General features: G+C 40.0%; 1 protein-coding gene across 1 annotated transcript in view; it reads right to left on the reverse strand.

Annotated features, from left to right (window-relative positions):
* Positions 1–12,607, reverse strand: part of coro6 (coronin 6) — a 55,516-nt gene that overhangs the window by 20,513 nt on the left and 22,396 nt on the right. The window lies entirely within an intron of this gene.

Here is a 12,607-nt window from a genome sequence, read left to right on the forward strand (position 1 = left end):
TCTTAGAATCACTAGCTGTGCTATCCGTCTAAGATGGGTTGAAATCTAAGTAATCAATGTAAACCTCAGCATTAATGCTTGCAGTGCATCATACGATACATGTCTCTGTTCTATGCAATTTGGTATGGGATTCTTAAAAGCAGTGCTAATGTTTTTGATGCACCACCTGTTGCAATGGCAAATGCAATGCATTTTATTACTTAAAGTGTTGGTGATGCACCATGATATGGAATGAGAGACATACTGTAGCAACCAGACGTACACACAGACACTTACCCTTTTATTAAGGTGGATTTTTTAATTTCATTTGTGTCTATTGAAGTGCCATTTTGTTTTTCTTGTGGATGCCACATTTTTGAGGGTCACACTTTTAAGATGCCATCCCTAGGTGTTAGAAAGCATGGTTGTGGAAGTCACTAGCTGTGATGTCATTGGCACAACGCTTTACAGGCTGGCAGCATAGATCTGTCATTTTAAGTCCGGTTAGCTGCCTTGTTTATGATAACAGTTAGCTTTGAATATCCAGTTAACAAGTTTGCTTTGGTGGTCCACTTATGATCTGTCCTCTGATCCAAATTTGGATTAAAAAAAGCAGGTGGGCTTCACATGAGCTGCAATCCAGGTGAACCGCTAATTCTAACCGCTGTCTTCCATTTAAAAGAAACAAAACTGTTTATATTTTTTGTTTCTCTCTCTGGCTTTCATTTTTCTCTGTGCCAGAACACACAGTCACTTTTCTAACTCTTCTGTTAAAGACTGGACCCCATTAAATACAGGGTTTGATTTAATCCACAGGTCATAAGACTTCTCAACAGCCACACATACCTACGTATCATTATATTTTGTATATCTTGAATAAATTGTTAATACACAGTAAGCTGCATTTAGTGCATGACGTATTTATTGCCTTTTTATTTTGTCAGCTGTTACTCTTACACTACACTCTTGTTATCATAGTGCCTGGGAGTGGTGATGTGCTGCATATGATGCAAAGAAAAATTTCACTGTGCTCTGTACATGTGATAATATCAATACTAAAACTACTACTACTACCATCACTAGTTTGTGGGAGACATGAAAGTATGAGTTTCTTTGTAGTATACTGTATATAAATGGCAATCAACAGCATGCTAATGCACTCAAACAACACTATGTCCCATATAAGTCTTTTTAGATTTTGAAACCAGTAATTTAAGGAAAATGACAAATGGATATCAGTGCCTCAGCCTGTGCACACTTGTCGCCAGACTTGAAGGCAGCATTTCATGCTTTCAGAAGTGCATGCACCTCTCTGGTGAGCCAGAGTTTCTGACTGGCACGTGTGGTGATATTCTTGATGCCGGTCACATCATCCACACACTTGGATATGAGTCCCGTCACAGACTCAGTATACTCCCCCACATTGATCACTGGTCAACAAGCATTTCGCTACTGGGATTCTTTCACCTGTACTTTACAAATTTCACTTGCTGACTCCAGATTTGAAAACTGTTTTCCTCTTGGATGCCCCGATTTTTAGTTATGATATTCCAGGTCTTGGACAACCAGGGTGACTGGACAGTAAAAGCAGATAACCATATTGATAAATAATGGTAATTCCACCAGGGATTCAATTGACATAAACAAATGTGCCTCATGTTACTAATAGCTGTGAGTTGTTTACCTTGTTTTTATTAATTTTATTTAAAAATTATTAATTTTTAATTAGTGGAAAAGAATATATTTGTTACTAATTTCCAAGTCTTATATGACTCTAAAGCAGGGGTCTCCAACACGTTGCTGACAAGCTACTGGTAGCTCGCAACCCCTTTCCAAGTAGCTCACCAAAGGGTTAATGAATTGAACATAAATTTGAAAACTTGATTAGTCAAATTAGGAGTGGGCGATCTTTCCAAAAAATCATATCACGATCCACAACCTGAATTGCAATCTATCTTTTCAATGTGGCATACACTTAGGTCTTGTTGAGTTTGAGTCCGGATATTCTCGTAAGTAACACTTTATTTTAAATATCAAAAATAGTTGAATTCAGTTGTTCTCTTGTTCGCTAGCTAAGTGGAGTTAAGGAACATGCTGGCAAGTGAGTGAGGAAGGCCAACCCCCCCTTGGCCCGTTGCGTGTTTCTCAGATTTGTGCAAATAAATTGGTACCGCAAGCGAACTATGATACTGTATATAGCACAATGAGAGAAGTCGCAAAATCAACTGGAGTGTTCAAGCAAATTATACAAAAAATCAAATCTAAATCTTTTAAGTAGTTTTCTAGTGAAAAGCAGACAGACATTGGATTTTATAAATTATATATTAGTAAACCTTCAAAATAATGTGCAGTTAAAGTCTCAACAGCATTCTCAGCATTTCTGGAGCTTAGTAGAGCCAGACAACTATAAGAATCTTCACCAGGCAGCTCTGAAAATGTCTGCTTTGTTTGGGTCTCCATACCTCTGTGAGTCTGACATGAATGTCATTAAATCAAAGTTCAGAACAAGACTGACAGATGAACACTTAAATGACTCTAGAAGAGTGAACCTAAGAGGCCACACTCCACCATACACCGCTCTTGTTGACTCCATGCAGTGCCAGTCATCTGACTAACTAAAAAACACATCACACATGCAACTGGACATGTGAATACTCTTGTGAAGACAGTGAAACAGTGACATGGAACAAAATGACAAATGAATAAGTAATATCTGTGTATTTGTCATTGCATTGTTTTGTTTGGACAGCATTCATGTCTTAATTCAATAGTATGAGATACACTAGAAAATGCATACAGACATACAAAATGCACTTGCAGGTGAGCTAAATATTTTTTTGTGATGTTTTAATGCAAAATGTGAGTTTTGGACACCAACATGTTGTAAGTGTTCGGACAAAACAAAACAAGCTTATTCAGTTTGTTTGGGTTGAAATAAGCTATGAAAATAAACGTTAGAAAACATGAGTAGCTCTCTGCCATTTTCATTTTGTAAAAGTAGCTCTCGGGGGGAAAAAAGGTTGGAGACCCTGTTCTAAAGCATAATGACACAACTCTGACGTGACCCTGCACTAGGTAGTCGGTTTTATTGTTTCCTTAACATAACATTGCATTTCAGGACATTTCATTTATCAGATTCGCCATTACTTTGAAAATTGTTGTTAAAAAGTGTTTTTGCTGATTGTTTTACCGTGAACTTTTCAGACTAGTTTCCAGGCATGAGCAGAAGAAGTTGTGTTAACCACCCTGACAATTTTTTAAATGCCTGCGCACAATTTACTCCACAAGACCAGAGAAAGAATATTTCTGTCAGACTTAAAACTGCATACAAGCATTACTTTGGCTGTAAACTTGGTGGTCAAGATAAAGCATGGGCACCTCATGTGTGCTGCACTATTTGCTGTTCAGGTTTAACACAGTGGCTGAATGGCAAGAGGAAGAAAATGACTTACACTGCACCCATGGTGTGGCGGGAACCTACAAATCATCATTCAGATTGTTATTTTTGATGGGTTTTTTTTGAAGATTTCATCAAGGTACTGTATAAAGGTGATGGAAATTCGATATCAGGGAAAATTTAATCCGAGCATGATGGGTGACTACTGTTGGTTCATACAAAGAGAGATGGATGTGCAGTACAAGTGCAAAAGCAAGTGCCTCAAACATTTTTGAACATGTTGACCTCGCTTTTATATTGAGGTAAATTGACATAAACATGTTTTAATGTGTCTCTGGTATCGTCTTCTGGTTTGTTTTCAGAATAAACACATCGAAGCAATTTTGGTGGCCAATAGTTCAAACTCCAGAACTATGTGTTGGTATATTAAACTGATATTCAAAAGTGTTAAAACGTCAACAATGTGTATCTCAAAAACCTGACATGCTAGCTTAATTCCGATTTCATATATGAAATCAGTGTAAAAAACTTAATAAAGAGCTGATCTGAAGTTCTCAGTAGCAAACAGACCAGTGTTAATTACTGGTTTCCAATTCCCATTGGCATTAGATGGTGCTTATTAAGTGTGAACAGAGAGTGGTGAAGATGGCAGAGAAAATCATCGGAACCACCCTAACATCTATACATGATGTGTACTTATCACGCTGCCTTAGGAGAATTACTAAGATAGTCAGAGACCCCACTGCCCACTCTGGCAGAGGCTACTGCAGTATGCGGTCAGTAAGAGTTTCTTCCCACAGGCTATCAGACTATTTAACTCCCACTAATAGCACAGCATGCTGATCTATCCATCCATTATCCAACCTGCTATATCCTAACTACAGGGTCACGGGGGTCTGCTGGAGCCAATCCCAACACAGCCAGCCAACACAGGGCGCAAGGCAGGAAACAAACCCCGGGCAGGGCGCCAGCCCACCGCATGGCACACACACACACACACACACCAAGGACAATTTATGATCACCAATACACCTAACCTGCATGTCTTTGGACTGTGGGAGGAAACCGGAGCACCCAGAGGAAACCCACGCAGACACGGGGAGAACATGCAAACTCCATGCAGGGAGGACCCGGGAAGCAAACTCAGGTCTCCTAACTGCAAGGCAGCAGCGCTACCCACTGCGCTACCGGGCCACTCACACAAAGAATGTTTGAACACAAACATTCAGAATCTCAGATCTCCTAAAATTGTGTCATGTCTGTGCATGTGTTCATGTTTTTCGTCACTTGAATACTTTATAACTATTTACCAATGTGTATATTGAATTATACATATATTCTGTCTGTTTATGCTGTCTATTATATCAATCTGTTGTTGTATAATGTGCACTAGTCTTTATGTTAGTGTTCGTACATTTAGCCTGGAGAAGCACAATTTTGTTCAGCCATGCAATCCTTGTTGTATGGATTCAATGACAATAAAGTAAATGCATCCATCCATAATCTATTGAATTATGGACATCTGTCTGTCACCCTGTTCATACTTCAATACCAGAACTTTAGGATGAAGATGGTGAATGCCTAAAGGTATTCAGACATACAACCAAGTAATTAACACTGACAGTATTTAAAAAAAAAACAAACCTAGAAACTGATATCAGAAATGTAATTGAGAAACCAGCAGGTCTTAATGAAATACGCTCAGGCCTGCTTAATCTGATCCTAAATCTGTCATCAAGCACTTAAGAACTAACTGTGGAGGAGGTATCAGCACATTACAGACCCCACTGACACACACACACGCAGTCTGGCTGCAGACCTCCAGCAGCCGACCCAAACCTGTGGTGTCATTCAGAGGCCTGTGGCTGGAGGTGGAAGTGAAGTGAACGTCTAACACCCTTAAACAGCTCTTCTTCTTTGTTATTAGGTTTTGTTGCTCAGTCTTTTCTGCAATACATGTCTACAAAACATTAATTCACCAGTTTAATAAGGTGAATTTTAAATAGTAACATCATCATATTGCACTGCTGTCTTATTTGTATTTAATTGTGGCATTGTTTCAAGGAAACAATCACAGTGTATTTAACACAAAAGTAAAACTAACACACTACCTCGTTTTTATTATGTACGAAAGAACTCTTTGGAATGTTGTACAAACACTAGATGACTGGCTGAAATCACAAGCTCCAAGAAGTCAACGTTCAGGAGCAGGACTCAGACCAAAGGCAATGAATCCATGAGGCAGCAGGACTAGGCACTGACCGATAACTCAAATAACACTGGAAACAGATTTGTTCAAAAGTGATTGCGATAGACAACATCAAGCTGAATATAAATTAATTTTCAAATTTGTCTCATCATTTCGAAGCTTGAAGAAACATGTTACTCTTATTGAATTTAACATGTTTAATTACTTAATGATGCTGACACATTGCATTAGTTCAACTAAGCAAAAAGTGTTTTGCTGCTGATTTTCATTTGTATTAAGCACCTGTGCTTCACGCTTCAACGTCTAACAACAGTCAGCCAGCACTGACAGAATCCACCTGTCCTGGTGCCACTTTTTCATCATTGCAATGTCCTGGTGAAACCTTTAACCAGATATGTTGCTGACTGCAACAAGATTAGCTGGGAAGAAGCTCAAGGGTGAGTACAGACAATGAAACGTTAGCGACATGCGGTACTTCATGGTTTTGTATGCTTCAATCATGTTGTCAACCAGTTAGATGTAGTTTGGGGCTCTGTAGTGGCCAGTGTGAGATATGGCCGGCCGTTCATCCTGGCCAATACCCCCAGGCCACTAGATGGAGCCCTCCCTGTAGCATGGAAGTGCCCCGAAGACCAGCAGGGAATTATGGACAATGGAGTTTTTATTCCCGACCCTGCTGGACACCATGGGGCCCACCAGAGGACGCTACAGGGAGGCTCAAGGACTCATTCATGCCCTATGACCCGGAAGCACGTCATGATCATATGACTAGAAGGAACGACGTGTTTCCGGGTTGAAGATAAGGACTGTTTACCCTGACCCGGAAGGAATAAGGACTTGTGGGTAATGAAACAGAAACACCTCCGGGTCAGGGAATATAAAAGGACTCTGGGAAAGCCAGATGTCGAGCTGAGCTGGGTGGAAGGGTGGCAACACGTCTGGGAGAGGAGGATTGGTTTATTATTGGTGATTTATTTATGAGTATTGTGGGGAGAAGGGTGCTTGGTGCACATTATTATTATAAAATAAATAATAATTGGATTTTTATCTGGTGTCTGACGTCTGATCTGAGGGTTCAAGGGGACGACAGTGCCTCAATCTTTCACACCAGGAAAAGTCTCACCCACAATCCTGAAAGCCTTCCATGCAATTTCCTTCAGTCCCTGTAGCAGATCTTTAAACCACTTGTCATTGATGATGTGTCTGATTTGAGGGCCAACAAAAATGTCCTCCTTAATCAGTTATTCATGAAAGTGTCTGTCTCAAATATCAAAATCCTTCACCTTGCTTGTTCATCGCTTTCACAGTATTTTTCATCAGTCCAAGTTTTATATAGCAAAAGAATCCTTATTGGGCCGACAAGTCATTTATGTGCCACACTGGAACCAACTGCTTAATGAGCAGCCAGTTCTTTTAAATGTAATGAGACTCTTTAGCATTGCAAACGACAGTATTTGGGATATCCAACCTTCATTCTTAGTAGCACTGCCACTATTTTTAGATCACCACAGATGTTCCAGTTGTAGTTGTTGTACTGTATTTGTACTGTATACTTATAATATGAAAAAACAGGCGATTGCGATAAAAGGGCATGTGATAGGAAAATATAAGCAGGCCAAAATCCATAAGATATATCCAAAAGTGTTCAGGAAGCAAAATCTTTGTTTTTCAGTGCAATAAGAAATTACATGGTCAACTGCAGAACACCAACCATCAGCCACACATATCCAAAGAGTGTTTCTGTAAGCCATACTTCTTATCTTGTAAGTCCTGGCTTTTACTTAAGGCCAATTTATATTTTCCATGTATGTAGATCAGCACTTGTGCGTGTAGGTAAAATGATGAAATTTTCACCGCAATACAATCAGACAACTCCAGAGAGCTCTGCAACATCATATCCACATCAACTGTACCTGTGCTACAAATGACACCTACACTGTACTGTGGTTCTATTCAATAAGGGCGCGCACAAAAAGGCGAGCTTCAAAAGGGCGACCTCAATTGGGCACAGCGAATAAAGGCAAACGCAACAAAATTTATTACAGAAAATGTATTAGATAAAGGCAATGATTGAACGTATAAAAAGGCGAAAGCAAGAATATTAAAACATTCGCTCAATTGAAGTCGCCCTTCTGAAGCTCGCCTTTTTGTGCGCGCCCTTATTGAACGATACCCTGTACTGCCATGGCAGTGTGAGAAAAGAGGCATATCAGGAGATGAAAAGACACAAGAATAGTCGACAAAGAGGCAAAGGTCAAAACCGGCAAAACCCAAAAATATTGGCCACACTGAAGCCCAAACATTGTTTGTCTAAAGAGTCGTTCCAAAGTCCTACTTTGAAAGAAGAATTCAAAAACACTAGTTTAAGCTTGTAATCCAAAATCTTACCAAAATACAATCGGGGTGATCATGTCATGACATGCTACTTACTTGCCATAGGAGTGCAAGGCTAACAGCAACACAACTGCTGATCCACAAAATGGTGTGAAAATGCAACACAATAAATAAAGTCAACAGAAAACGCTCAAAAACTACTAACAACTGTTACCAAAAACCTAGAAACATTAAACACAAACACACACAAGCATACGTGGACACTTTTGAGGTCTAACTGTAGGGATGTTCAGTGCTCTAAGCACTTTTAGGATTCTCTTTGTAAAAAATTATAAAGGTGTTTACCTTTCAAATAATTCATGGAGGGGAGTTATGCAGAGATTTAGCAGTCAGAAATCTAAATCCAAGTGCTAAAGCATTTGGAGATACAGTATTTGTAAGACAGGTTTGTGAAAGCTAAAATAAGCAGGGATGTCATTACTGGGTTTAGAGGTTTACAGTCCAGTCTTTTTTTCAGTAAGAGCTGCAGCTCATGTTGTTATCAAGCTAAGTGGGCTGCACAATAAGAACAACAGGGAACTAAATGTTAGGCTTACACATAAAACATAACTTTTCCCTATTAAATCTTCCTAAAATTTCCAAGGAAGAAGAGCACTTTTTATAATCAGTAATAACAAAAACAGTACTTCCCCACACCCACACCCTTGTTTGTTTAATTAAAGACACACAATACAATTTGCTTGAACAGCTTACTAAATACAACTGCTAAGTATTTATAAATGTCACACGCATCTATTAGTGAGCTTTCTGAAGCCGTCTGTAGCAGATCGATTCTTACACTTACAGTAGGAGACGGGTGAGTGATGGCGCAACGATTACTGGCCGTGAGAAAACACGACTTAAATCGCCACTGAACTTGTTTTGTAATTAATAAACTCTGAATGAGTCAATAAATGACTACTGTACTAAAAGACAAGACTGAAGATGGATTCTACTTTTTCTTTCTACTCGATATTCCACAAATGGAAAGCTGTAAAAGATCGTCCGAGAGCTGAGAGGGTCCTCGCTGGGTTACTATGTAGTGCTCTCACTAAACTCCATGCATGCTAGCAACGAACATTAATTTTCATAAGAAAATTGCACGGACTTTAAGGTGCTGCAGCTGGGCAAATACAAATATACTAGCCGACGCCCGCCGTAGCATACAGCGGTGTAAGAATATGAACGGAAAACGGTGAGAAAGGAATTCAGAAATCAAGAAGAAATAAATACTTCTTGAAAGATGCAGTGTGCATGTAGAATTTCCGGCCAAGTAGGATTACATGTGAAAGTGATAAATAAATCAGGCTTTCCGATTTTTCATACTATAGCCATGACATCCTGACAGTTTTGTTGCATGTATCTTGGACGTCGTGGAAATGCGGATGGTAATATGATCATTTTGCCTACACGTATGTTGTTATTTTCAGCATTTGCTTGCAGTGCGTCTGATAGTTCCACATGCAGATCTTGTTGATGTAATCTGAGATAGTTGAGATGCGTACCTTCTGTTTTAACGTACGCATCTACGATGTACTGTTGGAAAAGTTTGCCGCTGGAGTGCAAAATACTAAATTTATTCCTCATTGCTAATCTGTACATGTAAAATTGGCATTGACTAAGCCTTATTCGCTTGGCGGTTTTTTAATCAGGAACATGTTGTAAATCTTTGTGCCAGCCAATGTCTCCGTAAGGGAATAAAAGTGGGTAAACCATAGGATCGCAATTCATATCGAGCGTGGAAAACTGTTTACAGGAGTTGCCTATGGGATAGATGCAAATGTCCCTTTCGTCTGGAGTTTCGCCATCTTCTCCGATGAAAATCGCTGCAACATTGGTGTGACATGTCGGGGCATTGTATCGTTGTAAATCCTGCCTACGGTTTTCCTTGAAAACCATTCGTACAGATGCTGTTGGATTGGACTGAGCGATTTCATGCATGTGTTTTGTATGATTTAGCGAAGGGATTGATGATTCTGAGAATGGAATCTAGCTGGAGAAGTACATTTTCACTGCATGCAGAGTTTGCTTTATTTTGTAAGTGTACGTCAGTAGCTTGTGCTGTGTCAAAAACATACAACTGTCCATATCCTGGAGAGGTAGAAGTGTTAGCGAATAGTGGAGAGATTTGGTGATAAATTTGCCCGAGTATTTTAAAACAGTATGGTCCGTGGGCAGGAGGTTGAGTTATCTGTGCACCATGGAAGCAAACGCTAGAGAAGAGTTGTACTCTCGAATGTGTTCATGAAAATTTTTAGCTTCTGATGTTTGCTGTGCAAGAAGCTGTTGTAAAGACACAGGTGGCTCCCGCAAAGGTGGTAAAGCTACTTTACTGTTGTGGCAGCACCTCGAGTACTTGTTGGATGTATTACGCTCAACAGGCCAGTATAGTGCATGACATTGAAGAGGATGAATAGGAGTCGAGAAATGCCGTGTCGGCTGCGTGTCGGCTGGACCAGTTTTGAAGTGGAAGCAGGACGAACTAGAAGAGAAATATATATAAGAGATGATACTGCTGCATTGGAATAGGTGACGGCATTGACCTTGCATGGTGATGAATAAATAAACAATAATATTATTGATAACAATCCAGTGTGATACTGGAGATAAATAATTAAAATATCAAAATAAACAAAGTATAATTACTAACAAACTGATTAAATAAATACACATTCAACGGCATACTATTTGGATATGTTAACACTCCAACATCCTACAGTGGAATACTGGAAGGCTCGGAAATCCGGCACCGCCCACACCAGTTCCCGCCCAATCCCACGTCCCGTCCCGTTGTGATAGTCGGTTGCACAGTCTTGAATAGTGTGTGATGAAGTAAGGGCAACATGACCATTTGTTTGCGCTTCCAGGTTCTTTGGATACATTTTAATGTGTTTTAAATAAAAAAAATAAAACACATGCGAGCAAACCTTAAGTGACAAACTACGGGGGACGGGATGGCATCTTTTAAACAGAAGAACAGCCCCTGCGCACTCTACATAAAACATTCTCGATCGCACACAATTTCAAATTGTTTGTACCCACAATATTTGAGACTGATGTTTGTTGGGAAGCGCTCATGAACCACGGTAGGGTGTTCAAATAAACTGATATGAGGGTCTTGTTCAAAAAGCGGACGCCATCAGTATACACCAGGGTTCAACTTTAAGATTAGGCACCCTTACACTATTTTAAGACTAGGCACCTAATCTAAATTTTAAGATTAGGGACTCTGGTGTACTTGGCCTTACCCCCACGAACCTTAAACCAAACCAATTTCGAGCCTATACATATAATCCGCTGTGCAGATTAGTACGCAATGCGAAATGGTTTGGACTTGCGTACTCCTAACATCCAGGAGCTTGAGCTCGTGTTCAAGTGAGGTGAGCGGCTGGTTGAGGACCTCTGATTGATAGACTAATTAACTGTTGTTGAAGTAGGAAAAAACGAAGGTTGGATACTTTTTATACTTGCAAATCAAGGGGGTAAATATACTCAGGGGCACCTTAACGTCGCTAGGTACATAGAGGCCCACGATGTTTCCGATGCCTATATATGTTTGTGTTTTGCTATCAGAACAGGGGCCCCAGTGCACCACTTTGAATAGGGGTCTATGATGCTGCTAGGATGGTCCTGCATATACTTAATTGATATACAAGCTCCAGAATTTACGCTTGAAACAACTGGCTCTCTTCCCCACAACTGGAAGAACTCCTGGTATGTTAAACTGCAAAATTTGAGCACCCACTTTAAACACTGCTCATTGTATTATCACTTGTGGGCTGGCGCACTGGTAGCACTGCTACCTCTAAACAAGGATACTGGGATTTAAAATCCAGGATACTGCCAGTGTGGAGTTTGCCTGTTGTCTCCCATATCCTAGTGGGTTTCCTACAGGTGCTTCACTTTCCTCTCACAGTTCAAAGACATGCAGGTTAGGTTGATTAAGATATGTGTGTGTGTTTATCCTGTGAAGGGCTGGCAACCAGGGATTGTTCCTGCCATTCGTCTAATGCTTGCTGGGTTAGGTTTTCACTTTCCCACAACCCTGCCATGGATAAGCTGATGTAGAAAATGAATGGATTATCACTTGTACAGAGTACTTGCAGCGCTCATCAATAAATTTGAAGTTCCACAAATATCTGTCACTCCTTGATTTAGTTTGATCAGATAAAACCTTCAGCTTGACATCTGAAGCAAGCTAAAGAAGCACTCTAAAAACTAACAGGTAAGTAAACTTACGAGAAGGGTAACCTTCCATAACCTCTAGATCAGCATTTCCCAAACTATGGGTCGCGAGCGAATGTTGAGTGGGCCCTGAAACATAAGACGATATTCCGACCGATCGGGCTAACAGCCGGACGTCTTTTGTTTTTGTGACATTCTTTATCGCGTTGTGTTGTGTTCGTTAGCATATGCCCTTATAATCTTTTTAAAAACAATTATTAACGTTTGAATATAATAATGGAAAAGTGGTTGAAACGGATAGCAAAAACTACGTCGCCGCCGCCGGTTGATTGTGATGAAAAGACAGAAGATGTTCTTATAAATGACAAAAGTGGCACTGAGGCTGACTTCCAAGCTCCGTCAACGAGTTCGCATGAATCGAAACGACGGAAAGTTGTAAGAAAATATGACCCCGAATATCTAAA

Source organism: Erpetoichthys calabaricus, chromosome 8, assembly GCF_900747795.2.
Source record: "Erpetoichthys calabaricus chromosome 8, fErpCal1.3, whole genome shotgun sequence".
NCBI lineage: Eukaryota > Metazoa > Chordata > Cladistia > Polypteriformes > Polypteridae > Erpetoichthys > Erpetoichthys calabaricus.